General features: G+C 43.5%; 1 protein-coding gene across 11 annotated transcripts in view; it reads right to left on the bottom strand.

The window, feature by feature from the left end:
• THRB (thyroid hormone receptor beta) overlaps positions 1-13,461 on the bottom strand; it is a 455,296-nt gene that overhangs the window by 195,625 nt on the left and 246,210 nt on the right. Inside the window, exon 1 of one of the 11 annotated variants that reach the window (XM_075547154.1) lies at positions 7,595-7,672. The exons of the other annotated variants lie outside the window; for them this stretch is intronic. The gene's annotated coding sequence lies outside the window, so the exon portion shown is untranslated. Of the gene's footprint in view, positions 1-7,594; positions 7,673-13,461 lie in introns of those variants that run through there. 11 annotated transcript variants of the gene reach the window in all.

Raw genomic sequence — 13,461 nt, 5'->3', positions numbered from 1 at the left:
TCTACCTCCATATCTTCCAGAATATCTCTATTATTAACTTTATGGTTGTAGCAGTTTCATAATTTCATTTCAACTTAAAGATATATGAGTATAAAACGGAGGGGTGGAGGTTAGCCTGTCAGTCAGGTCACAGCCTAACAATGTCTTCTTGTGGGAGTGGCCATCTCATAAGGAGGGACCTGGGGATCTCCCCCTCTCCTATCTTCACCTTCAAGCTGCCTGACCGCAGGTGCTAGGAGGCCTGAAGATGCAGTCACCACCATTGGCTACAGCAGACCTTGCACCCACCAGCATGTGACCTTCCTGCGTTCTGCATGTGGCCGCATGAATCTGAGGAGGGACTTATGGACTACTACTAGACTATGGACTTGAGCTGCACTGGGATGTTTCTCTGATATGAAATGACTTCTTGATATCAAGCTTATTCTTACACCTTTATGACTGTCTATGAATCTGACTCTAGTCAACCTGGGCTAACTCTATTATACCTTTACTATTCATTTCTATAGATATTATAATCACATTTATTCTCTTAGTCCTTGGCAGTAGGGTTTTTTCCCCTTTGTATTTTTATTGTGTTTTTTTGTAATATGCTGAATGTCCATCAAGGGAAAGGAAAAATAAAACAAAAGAAGAGAATCATTAAAAAAAAAATAGAGGGCTGGCATTTGAGACAGTGCTACCGAGTTGTGTTTCTCCTGCATGGCTCTTTCCGTTTCTATTTGGCTTTGACCTGAGCAGAATGGGATGCACGCTTTGGTTTGGGTTTTTGAGTGTGACCTCTTGGACCTCTCACTCTGTGACTATGACCAGCTTCTGTTCTGGCACCTTCTTTGGACTTTTGCTCTGACTAGGTGAGGGCAATGCGGTGGCTCTTGACTTCTGGCATGCAGCGGAGTCACCAGGATTTGAAAAGTACCACCTGAAAGAAGAGGCTATGCTCCTAGACATTTGGATTCAAAAGATGCAGCTGTGCCTACCTGTGTTCTTCCACATCTCTCTACATTAAAAAAAGATGCTCTCTGATGCCCCTCAGTGACTAAGGGCGATACAGGGGACAGCACCGGAGACACAGTGTGGGAAATGCACCTGACCTGATCCCACCACACCGAGGCAAATCACTGGGGGAGTGCAGCGGAACAGCAAGGGAATGGAGTGGCAAGGTCCCCAGGGAATGCTGAAAATGGACTTTGGGGCCAGGGCGTGGTGCCCCAACAGACTGGACTGGAAAACGCTCCTAAGGGCCAGCAAATGATCCCTGAACTAACTACAAGCTTTTCTCTTGTGAACTGTTTTGTTCTGTTCTTTGTCAGTGGTTTGTTTTTGTTGTTTTGTTGTCTGGTTGTATACTGTTGCTTTGTTTTCCTCTGTCTAGTTTTCGTGCATGTTAGTGACTCCACAGGTCTGTCTGAATAGGACAGGCTTGATGAACTATCTGGAGGAAAAACAACGGGACCGACAGTTCCGGGGGGACTTGGGGTGGGGGGGTAGGGGGGGTAAGGAAGTGGTGTTAACAAACCCAGGGACAAGGGAAAAACATGGGACCCCAAATGGTAGAGAAGGGGGAGTGGCAGGCCTGGTGGGAAATGATCAAGGGTAAGGTTGCTTAGAGAAGAGGTATAGTCTAGCCCAGGTGGCGATGAAGCATGGTAGTAGGGCAGGAGGAAAGTCAAGGGAGATGGAGGAAAGAGCTAGGAGTCAAAGGGCATTCATGGAGGTCTAGACAAAGACATGTACATGCAAATATATATAGGAGGATGGGGAAATAGATCTATGTGTCTATATTTATAGGTCAAGTATTAAGGTGGCGGAAGGACCTTGGGCCTCTACTCAAACACTCCCTCAATGCATGAATACCTTCTTTTATTAAATTGGAACTCTATGATGCTCACTCTCCCGACACAACGGCTAGAGCCAAAGTGTGTGAACAAGTAAATGTGGTGAAGAAAGCTGATGGTGCCCGGCTATCAAAAGAGATAGTGACTGGGGTCTTAAAGGCTTGAAGATAAACAAGCGGCCATCTAGCTCAGAAGCAACAAAGTCCACATGGAAGAACACACCAGCCTGAGTGAGCGAGTGGTCCCAAAGGGATCAGTTACCAGGCATCAAAGAGCAAAAAATCATATCATTGACTGCACACCTCCATGATAGGATCGCTGAAGACAAATGGGTGCATAAGCAAATGTGGTGAAGAAAGCTGATGGTGCCCGGCTATCAAAAGAGATAGTGTCTGGGGTCTTAAAGGCTTGAAGGTGAACAAGCGGCCATCTAGCTCAGAAGCAAATAAGCCCACATGGAAGAAGCACACCGGCCAGTACGATCACGAGGTGCCCAAGGGACCAGGTATAAGGCATCATGCAAAAAAAAAAAGATTAAGTGTGTGTATGTATGTGTATATATGTGTATATGTATATATGTATGTGTATATATGTATATATATATCATATCAAATGAAGGGGGAAGTGCAGAGTGGAGACCCAAGGCCCAAGTGTCGGCCAATGGAGATCCCCTCATAGAGGGGTTTAGGAGAGGAGATGGGTTAATTAGGGTGTGAGGTAGTATCGATGAAGAACACAGCTTTCCCCCAGGATCCTGGATGCTTCCTCCCCCCAACTACCATGATCCGAATTCTACCTTGCAGGGCTGGATAGGACAGAGGCTGTACACTGGTACACATGAGGGTTGGAGGTACAGGGAATCCAGGGTGGATGATACCTTCAGGACCAAGGGTGTGAGGGATGATGCTGGGAGAGTGGAGGGTGAGTGGGTTGGAAAGGGGGAACTGATTACAAGGATCCACATGTGACCTCTTCCCTGGGAGAGGGACAGCAGAGAAGGGGGGAAGGGAGACTCCGGATAGGGCAAGATATGTCAAAATAACGATGGATAAATTACCAAGGGCATATGAGGGAGGGGGGAATGGGGAGGGAGGGGGGAAAAAAGAGGACCTGATGCAAGGGGCTTAAGTGGAGAGCAAATGCCTTGAGAATGATTGGGGCAGGGAATGTATGGATGTGCTTTATACAATTTATGTATGTATATGTATGGATTGTGGTAAGAGTTGTATGAGTCCCTAATAAAATGTAAAAGAAGAGAAAAAAAATGATTAGGGCAAAGACTGTACAGATGTGCTTTATACAATTGATGTATGTATATGTATGAACTGTGAAAAGAATTGTATCAGCCCCAATAAATGGTTAAAATAAATAAATTAATTAATTTAAAAAAAAGATGCTCTCTCCAAGTAGTCTGACACCCACCAGAGGCTGACAAACCACTGGACACAACAATGGGCTTGGTATTGACCCTTAAACTGACAAATTCGAAGAAACTGAGTGTTTGGGACTGCAGAAGCAGCAGCCTGGAAATCCCCTGGTGTTGTTCTATTTCTTTTATTAACCTGGATGCTCCCTGGCGATCTCATGGCCAAGATTCAGAGTACTCTGCAGAGCCTAGGTTCAGAGACCCCCGTGGTCAGAGAGACCTTTCTTCTTGTTGCCTCTGGGTGGTGCAAGGAGTTAAGCACTCAGCTACTAACCAAAAGGTTGGGAGTTCGAATGCACACAGAGGCCCCTTGGAAGATCTGCTGGGTAGCCTGGAAAGCCTTTGGGAGTGTTCCTTTACCCTGCACACATATTGAGCTTGACTCAAAGGCAATGAACACCAGGCTTTTGTAGATAGCCTTCCGGGTTAAGCTACTATCATCTTTGAGATTCGAGGCCAAATTGAAGTATTTTATTGATATGATCTTAAGAAGTTGTTAAGCAATTGGTAGTTTCTAAGTCACTCCTTAAAATATCACCAACTGGTATATAGTAACTGGCATTCATATTGTATATTTTTAGGTGATGAATAAACTGTTGAATATCTCATCTGAAATTAGCTTTAAATGGTCCAGTCATTTCCCCCCCCCCCCCCAATCATTCTTCATTACAGTGGGAATATATTCATCAAACATTCATTAAGCACTTATAATAGTGTAGGGGCTAACAGGGAGCTGTCACTTCTTAACGTTTTGACTTAGAACAAAGTATCCACCTTTATAAATTCCAATGTCCCTATCTGCAAAGAGGAATATTAGTACAGGATCCACTGCAGTCATTGCGAGTGTAGGAAAACAAATCTTTAACCACCACAGCAAAGGGCATGAATAGATGGCCCACAACGATGACATCCAATGGCTGATAAACCTATGAAGAAGTGCTCACAATTGCTAGCCATATGGGAGATGCAAATTAAAGCAATGCTGAGATCCCACCTTACACTAACAATGACAGTCAAGCACAGAACCACAGAAAATAGTAACTGCTAGAGAGGCTGCTGAGAGACTTGAAATCCCATGCATTTTTGGTGGGACTGTAAATATATACAACCACTGTGGAACGTGATACGGTACTGTCTCAAACAAATGTGCACAGATATTCCATGTGACCCAGCAATCCTTCTGCTGGGTATTTACACACCCATGTTCATCACAGTGCTGTTCAGGTTAGTAAGAAGTTGGAAAGAGCCAAATGCCCATCGTAGAAGAATGAGTAAAGCAGCTTTGGCATATGCACACAATGGAGTAATACATATTGCCCCCAAACTATGATGAAACCACAAAGCACCTCATGCTGTGAATTCACTTGGAAAATATTATGCTGAGACTAATCATCCACACAGGCGCAAAAATTCTATGAGACCACTGTTATAAGGAATAGAAAAAACTCAACCAAGATACTTTCACACCAAAGGGGATAATAGCCTTTGGAGTTTTCCAAAATGAGGAGAGGGCATAAAGGAGGATAAAGCAATGGGTTAGACTGCGGATGGGTGTTGACTTGGGTGAAGTGGAAGATACTGATGTCTGGGGGGTGGGGGAGAAGGGAAATCAAGAAGCAGTGGAAGGATGGGCCATTGGGGAGCTTAATGAGTAATTTAGATTGTGGAGTGAAAAAATTAATGATCTGAAATGTAAATACTCACTTACGTAACAATAAAAATAAGTTAATAAAAGGCCTCCCTTTGTGCGTATGGGACATAATACCATTCAGTCAACATGAATCATTAGTATCACCGTCACAATGCACGAGTCCTTGGAGTAGGTGTGAAGGATACAAAGATGGATACAGTTATATACCTTAAATGAGTAGACAGACACCAACGTTTGTAATTAGCACATGGAGCTTGGGTGCAACACCCACCTGGGTGGATCCACGTCTATGAGGAATGATTAGTTATGAAGCACAAGTAGGAATCTACTTCATCTTATGGGGAAACAAAATTATTTTTTGCTTCCAATTTTTTTGTCGGTGAAAATTATATGGAAACTACCTTAGTTATCTAGTACTGCAATAATAAATGTATCACAAACGGGTGGCTTTCATAAAGGAAAAATGACTTCTCCCAGTTTAGGAGACTAGAAGTTTGAATTCAAGGCACTTACTCTAGGGTCCGGCTTTCTCCCTCTGTTGGCTTTGCAGTAAGGCTCTTGTGTCTTCAACGTCTGTTCTTTGGAGAATTCTACAATATTTGTCATCTATATTTACCTTTCTCTGCTTTTTGGTTGACTTATTTAATCTCTGTTATATCTCAAAAGAGATCGATCGGCACAAGACTTACCCTATACCAATTCTGCCTTGTCAACATTAGCAAAAGACAAATCCATACACAAATGGGATTACAACCACAAGCATAGAGGTTAAGATTTGAAACACCTATTTTGGGGGACAGAATTCAATTCCTAACAGATTCTTTCAAAGAAAATATAGTTAAAATGTTTGCTTCCAATACATCTTTACGTCTTTCTTTCTTTTTAGTAAACGCCCTCATTACCCCCCGAGAAAAGACAGACAGTAACTCAGATGGGCCGAAGGACCCACAAAGCTGTTAGAGAAAAGGTTTCTGTATCAGGTTGGGAGGTTGGTCTGGAGTAATGGTTCCCAATGAGGAGCAATACTTGAGGGTTAAACTATTTATTATTATTATTAATTTGGAGTTAATACATATATCACACTATTCCATAGTTCAATCACATCAAGCCAAATTGTACAATTGCTACCACCATCAGTTTCCAAACATTCGTTTTCTTCCTGAACTCCTTGACATTGCCACTCTTTTCCCTCCCCCACCATCACTTTCCCCCTGCCCCGAGATCCTTGTTCTATTTGCTGTCCAGCTAGGTTCATCAGTCCTGAGTTCATATACCAAAACCAGAAACACACACCACACACCTTTAGAAGGGTGACCTCAAAACATGTCTGAGATATGCCCTATAATTGAACAAAAATATCAATAATTTCTGTAGTTTTGTTTGCCTCGGAGATGTACTAATTTTCTTTATTTTTGTATGGGATCCAAGAATGTGCATTTTGATTAAGTTTCCCAATGATGGTGGAGCTGGTGGTTCAAGTCTTCTCTGTTTAGATCGACTAGTCTATATCGCCTCTATAGTTCTTGACAAATCTAAAATCTATTAGTTAGATGATTTTTTTACCTATATAAACTTTGGGGTGAAAAGTTGTCAAATGTATGTTTCAAGGATCATGGCACTAGATCTTGAACTGTAGAATTGGACTAGTCATCACATTTAATGTGCTGCCCTAAATTTCAACAGCTGTCTCCTGATGTCTTTCCCCTTGTTGGTTTTCTTGGCCAAGAGTAACATCACATGCAAGTTTGAGACATGATGACTTACTGGCATTTTCTCTAAAACTCAAGTTTGTAATAATGAGTCAACTTTGGGGTATTTATCAAATTATCAATGTTCTCAAAGGGTGACATCATCAATAATGCATTCCCTTGGCAATAACTGCTAGGATGTCTGTGCCACGCACAGATACATTTTTATGAAGCTTGATTTTCCTTCCAAATATGTAGAAGTCTAGTTCTGTTGTTTTCATCTTTGAGACGTTTGGGATTTAAAGTGGGTTAAAGGAAGAATGTTGGCCAACAGAAATATGCAGGTAAACTATAGGGGCCAGATTTAAAGAGAACATGATATGAGAGACTATGAAATGCCAGGCAAGTAAATTTACTCAGTTGCTCACTAATGCATTATTTTTTTATTCAATCAAATACATGAAGTCTATACAAAACTTATTACAGTATCTGATGAGTCTATATTTTCAGAACTAACTGAAACAGGCATAAACTACAGTATGGAGAAACTGGATATGCAATAAGAACTCATTCAAGCACTGTTAAGATTGATAAGATGCTGGGAGAGTGCGCAATGCCTTGAACAATCATGTAATTTCGTTTATTGTTCAGCTTGGGAATCTCCTGCCAAAACGCATGGAATGGAACCCTTGGCTCAGCTCAGTTTCCTACAGGAAAAGTCCTCTCTCATTTCTTTTTGCCTAGCTAAGATCACATGGAAATAATATCCTTCATTAAAAAACAAATGAGCTCAGAATTATGGAAAAAAGGAGGCACACTCCAACACACCCCTCATTTATGTCATAGCATTTGAGAAAATAAGATTTAAAAACATTACTACTAGGGCTGCATTTAAATAGTCTTTTATCTGTCACTACCTTTACAATGTTAACTTCTCATTGACAGGAATCATTGGTTCAGACTGCCTCTAATTACAGCAAATGTTACACACCTGCTGCGGCCAAGTCTGTTGCCACGGAGTTGATTCACTCATGGTGACCTTGTGTGTCAGGGTTGGATTGCTCCTTTGGGTTGTCAATGACTCTAATCTGTTGGAAGCAGATCACAAGGCCATTCATGGTGTTGCTTATGGGATTCGAACCACGAACTTTCTGTTTAGTAACCATTTCCTCTACGTAGGGGCCCCTCTGACATGGTGAAATGAACGTGCAGCATCCATTCTCAACATTTACAATTTGGTTTTCATCTCTCACAGAACGTCATTTGATTAGTCCCTCTATTCCACAAGGGAAGAATTGGTAATATTTATAATAGGGAAAGTAGATTCGCCTATTTGCCCAAGGCAAAAATAAAAACATTTGATACTGACAACCATCTGGAAAGTTCATGAGAGACAGGAGAGAAGGGAGTCAACAGAAGAAGGTGTTGTTTCTTTAGTCCTAGATTTAGACATGTGCTCTGTCCCACGCATTGTCATGTTAGATTTTAGTCCACGACTTTCATTTCTTCCCCACACTGTGTTGTAAGACAGCAACTTTCACACCAAAAACTTGGTTTATATTCACCCCACCACTACGCTTTTCTTTCCCACCCATCAGCTATGCGTCTAGTTTGTGGAATTCTTAAACTGGGGCTCATAGACCACCGGCCACCAAGTCCTGGGATAAACTTCTATTTCAGCAGAATGGCTTTCCTCTGCGATCTTGGGTGTTTGGTTCCTCACACATAGAAGCATCCCTCTGAGAAGAGGTCCCAATCAGCACCAGATGATGAAAGTGCGCCCATGGCATAAAAGAAATCCCAGATTGCCTTGCCTGGCAGATGCTTGTTTGGTCCAAGAGCCAAAGACCAGCCTTTCTACTTCTGTAAAAAATTCTACCTCCATAAATAATGGGCAGCCCCACCCTGTCTTATAGGGTCACTGTGTGCCGGCATCAATTCAGTGGCAGTGAGTTGAACTTTCTATTTTCCTCCACAACGTACAGAACGAAGTTCCCATGTTACCAAACCAAGAACCAAACCATTTGCTGTCACGGCGATTCAGACTCATCAGGTGCCTCTAGAATGGGAGGGCTGCCCACAGGGTGGCCAGTCTTCATGGAGACACACGGTGGCACCTCTCTTCCAAGGCAAGGACAGGTTGGAAGCAGGGTGCTGCATCACAGTGCTACCGGGGCTCCTGCCCAGGTCACATTTACCTTACTTTCCCCCAAAGGCAGATCGTTTAATTCTGTCTCAAGTATTTCCTAGGTGTCCAGTGTCACTAAAATCCCCTAGAAAACAGTATTTATGTTATCACGTAATCAACTGCTAAATTTCATTCACTCTTGACCTAGAAGATAGTTTGCATTAGGCCTAGAAGCCTTACTTTTTTTTTTTTTTTAGCACTTTCTAATGTTCACCTCGAGGTTATTTCTCAAACCATTTGTAAGCCTTATCAGCGACACAGGGTTCATGGATGGCAGTATTTTTAAAAAATGAAATAACAGCTGTCAGAAGAAGGCATTATAATTTTATAGGTTTTTTTTTTAGGTCAGGGCAAGAAGAAAGATGTCTATGGATTGCAAGGAATAAAAGCAAAACTAAGTCAAACCCAAATGAGCCCAGACATGCTCCATATCTTCATAGCTCAACACTTGTCACCGTTCTTAGCTCCAAGGCGAGGGAGGACTTTGTGTGCAGAAGCTTGAACGCAAATGACTTAGTATTTCAGCCTCACCCCGTAGGTTCCTCTCAAGATCTCAAAATATATGCCTTGGAGCAAGTCACCATAGTGTTATGTATGGCTATAGCTCAATAACGCCCATGCTCTGTTCAGTGGAGAACACTCACTTTTAAACTCGAGGCATTTCATGAGCAGCTCTGTAGGTGCTTTCTGAAACTCAGTCAGTTCCAGGGTCTAGCATCATGTGAGCGCTGGAAGAGAAAGTAGTTTTATATGGGGGGCGGGGGACATAGATGGCTGCTTCATTGCAACATGCCCGTTCCCCAGGTAAATGGCTTTCGTTACACCTTTCTTTCCCGGTCAACAAACAGGTTGCGATGAGTCAGCACGCAGTTTACCTTTTGACATCCTCGTCAGGTGGGACATTCTGTAGAATACCAGTAGGAACGCGGATGGGGTTTACAATGAGCCTACTCTGATAAATGAAAAAGCCACAGATGGTATTTGACAGAAGTTGAATCAATTTAAATGAATAAAATCCATCATTCATGGAAAGGAGGCACTCCAACAGCCCTTGAGGGGCTCTGCAGTTTGTGGTTAGGACTCAGTATCGCCGTATTTCGGGTATATTTAGGATACGCTGGGCACACAAGGCCGAGCTGAAACGGGGGTAGTGGGCTGAGGGCCTTACACAGCCACTGTATTTTAACCACGAAATGCTTCTGGTGGGCTTCCGGCCACCTCCTGGGTTTAACCCTCTCCTGTACTTAGATCTAAGCCCTGTACATTAAGAATGCTAATCACAGGTTCCTAGGAGCACCAGGGAGTTAACAAGCCTCTCCTCAGCATTAGCTGATTGAAAGCAGAGGCAACACCTCTCATTTGGGCTTTATATTTGTCACAGTCTTTTCATCTGTATTATTTTATTTATTGCTTGCCTACACACTAATGGCCAATGGAGGCCATGAGTCATTTTCTTCGATGAGAGAACAGAAAAGGCAGTCATAGGCAAATGTCACTTCTAGTAGGCCTTGTGTCACTATATGAGAATCATCCCCAGGGATCTGATCCTTTGTTGAATTAGTTGAGAAAACTTTAAGTGGGAGAGGGGTGTCCTGCTTTTCTCTAGAATCCTTGAGAATGTCTAAGAGTCCTGGTCTTCTGTGAGTTGTCCGGATGGCTTGGTCCATGGTTGGTGGGTGGTGTGGGGCGCAGATCACCACTGTGGCCTTTTGGAAGTCAACTTGAGAGTGCACTACAGGAAAGCAATTTGAATGTAACCTCTAGGACTCACTTGATGGAATCTACTATCTATTCCCAGCAGATAAATCCCATCTTACTATGGTGTGAACTGGAGAAAAAAAAAAAAGGGAAACTCTCAGGAGTCAAGGGCCGGGAAGAAAAGGAACATTTACTTCCATAAATAGTGAAAACTGCCAAGCACAGACTTACTGAGCACTTGCCTTGGGTTTTTCAAGCCTCACGAGAGCTGCAGCCTTGAAGTTGTACTGGACAGGATTCTGCCTGGGTCCATTAACACATCATCAGAGAATGTGCCTCTGGTGCTTGGCTTCCTTTAGGTTTGAAGGACATCTTTTGTTCACTCCAAATCTAAAAGTCAACTTTTCACCCAAGTGGCCGGAGCGGAACAAGCTGCTGTCCAAGGTAGTAAAAGGAAGATTGGGCGGAGGCCAGGAGATGCTGATGCCGAAACTGATTGATCAAAAGCTAAGTGAACATTGGCCGAAAGCTAATACCTTTTAGAAGAGTCCGTAGAAAGCTGGTTTCCATCAGCTGAAGGTTAAAGATGTTCTAAAATGTCCATCTTTTTTCTAAATGGCTATAGCATTTCACCATCTCTTCATCAACTCCTTGGGTGCGCCTCTCTTCTTCGCCTTTGCGTTCTGTAAGTCACAGGGCAGAGAGCTCATCCACAGAGCGCATGAACCATCAAGGGAATGGCTGGAGCATTTATGGAGACCAGGACGTCCAGAGTCCGTGGGGCAAGCATCACTCTGGAGGTCCTTCCACCTGCTTGCATGGCCAGGTGAAATGTACAATGTAAAAATGGTACTAGACCTCCCCCTGCTGCACCGGGCAGAGGAGGAGAATCACCACCAGCACCCACCAAAGACGATTCCTACGCAGCAGAGGTACATGCCTCTACTCTCCAAAATGTGTACCAATTCTGGCACCAATCGCTCCTCCCATGGAACATTCTACTTCTCTACTGGGTTCATTGCAATGGCCACACCAAGCTCACAGACACAAATTAATGATGAGGTTTATTAGGGAAGCTAGCAGGTTACAATTCAGGATCAAAAACTTCAGTCAGGACAGCCTTTTCTTAACTTGTCCACAGCTTTGCCTCTCTTTAGTTCGCAGTGATTCAGTCACAGGGCCCTTGGCTTCTGCCCCATGTGGGCAAGTGTTACAAAGTTCTTAAAGATCTGCTGATAAATGCCCAAACGCACCCAACTCTGCCAGTAAGCTTTGGTCCAAAGGGTTCAGCACAAGCTCTTCAGGTGCGCAAACGTAACTTCCCTAATGAAGTATTGAGGGGAGGCACCCCACTTTGCAAGTATGCATGCCTCTTGCCTGCAGTCATTCAGCTTTCTCCCTCATGGGCTAGAAAAGCTGTGCTGTCTCCTGCCAGTCTCTTGGTTCTGATGCCACCACGCCTCTGCCACCTCTCTGCCATCTCCGGTGTCAAAGTTGTCTCTGTCTCCTGCATCAAGGAATTTAAGTACAGGGGTCTCAAGGTCATGGTCCACTCTTGGTTCTTCTTTCTTGATGGTGGTAAGATCCTACTTTCTGCTTCTGGGATGGTTCCTTCTAGTCAAACTCCAAACTGTCATTGAGTCAATTCCGATCTATAGTGACCCGATAAGACACAGCAGAAGGCCCCTTGTGGGTTTCCAAGGTTGTAACTCTTTATGGGAGTAGAGAGCTTCATTTTTCTCACGTAGAGTGGCTGGTGGTTTCAAACTGCTGACTGTGCGGACCCACCATACCCTAAGTCTAGAAGAATGGCAGAACAAACCAATGCCCTTCTTAGGGTTCTATGTACCTTATTTGGATGATCCCACTCTACAAGGGTGCCCATGCCCCTTACTTACATCATTAGCTATCCAATCGCCTCAGTGGACCAGAAATAACTGCATATTTGCGGAGTTCTATCCAATGTTAAGGTCATGATAGGTCAGAATCCATCTGTTGGCAGTGTGTGTGCTTGGTTGGTATCTAGTTATTCAGTGGGAGTTATGAACACAATGAGTAGAAGGGCCCTAACAGACAATTCATTGCACCATGTGAAACCCAATCAGTCGGCCAGTCAGACAACACACTGCTGGCTCATGAGGAAGCTGGAGAATCTGGTCAGATGATAGGCTGATGGCTCAAGTTGCAAGAACTGGAGGCTAGATGATGACAAGAAGCCAGATGCAGGGCCCAGAAATAATTTTGCCCAGATATTCCTAAGTATACTGAATGCAGAGCACACCCTCAATGAAACGTCCCCCTACTAAAGCAAGGCCGTCAGGGGTGGTGAAAGTGGTAATTGGGATCAGGGCGGTAACTTCAGTCTCACCCTTCAGTAAGGTGACATTCCCCATGCATCCTACCCCAATTCTTCCTCATTAACGTAATGGCCAACTTATTTCTAAATAGGACCATTCCCACTGGTACAGAGACCAGGGTTTCTAACACATCACCGAACGAGGGTTTCTAACACATCACGAAAGATAACTCCTTCATTAACTAACCACCAAACCACTAAAAATCATGCCAGACAAAAAATTCCCAGAAGCCATTTTTTTTTTTTTTTTTGCATTAGGAGTGAGTTGCCTAATCTCCTTCCGTGGTGGGCGGCATGCGCCTGATTTTCACAGTCCCACTTATATAAGTCATTCACTGTACTGAAGAAGCCCAGAGAAGACTCAGGTCGTGGCCCCGTCAGGAAAGAATGAGTGGCAGGTGCAGAATCAGGCTTTCTAAAACAACATCAGAATTTCTCTTCTCTACCACCAGTATCTCAAATACCTGCATTCCTTAAGATTCGGAAAACCAGCCAAGCCTCTTGGTGATCAGCTCAGAGGGGCACTTGGAGACCAAGTTCCAGAACTCGGTTCCATAGCCTTCCATCTACCTTCTGGGAATGTGTGGCTACTCTTTTTAAACCTCTTAATACTTTT

This window comes from Tenrec ecaudatus, chromosome 4, assembly GCF_050624435.1.
Source record: "Tenrec ecaudatus isolate mTenEca1 chromosome 4, mTenEca1.hap1, whole genome shotgun sequence".
NCBI lineage: Eukaryota > Metazoa > Chordata > Mammalia > Afrosoricida > Tenrecidae > Tenrec > Tenrec ecaudatus.
Note: the sequence above shows the minus strand (reverse complement) of the source record. Positions and strands in the feature narration are given on the sequence as shown.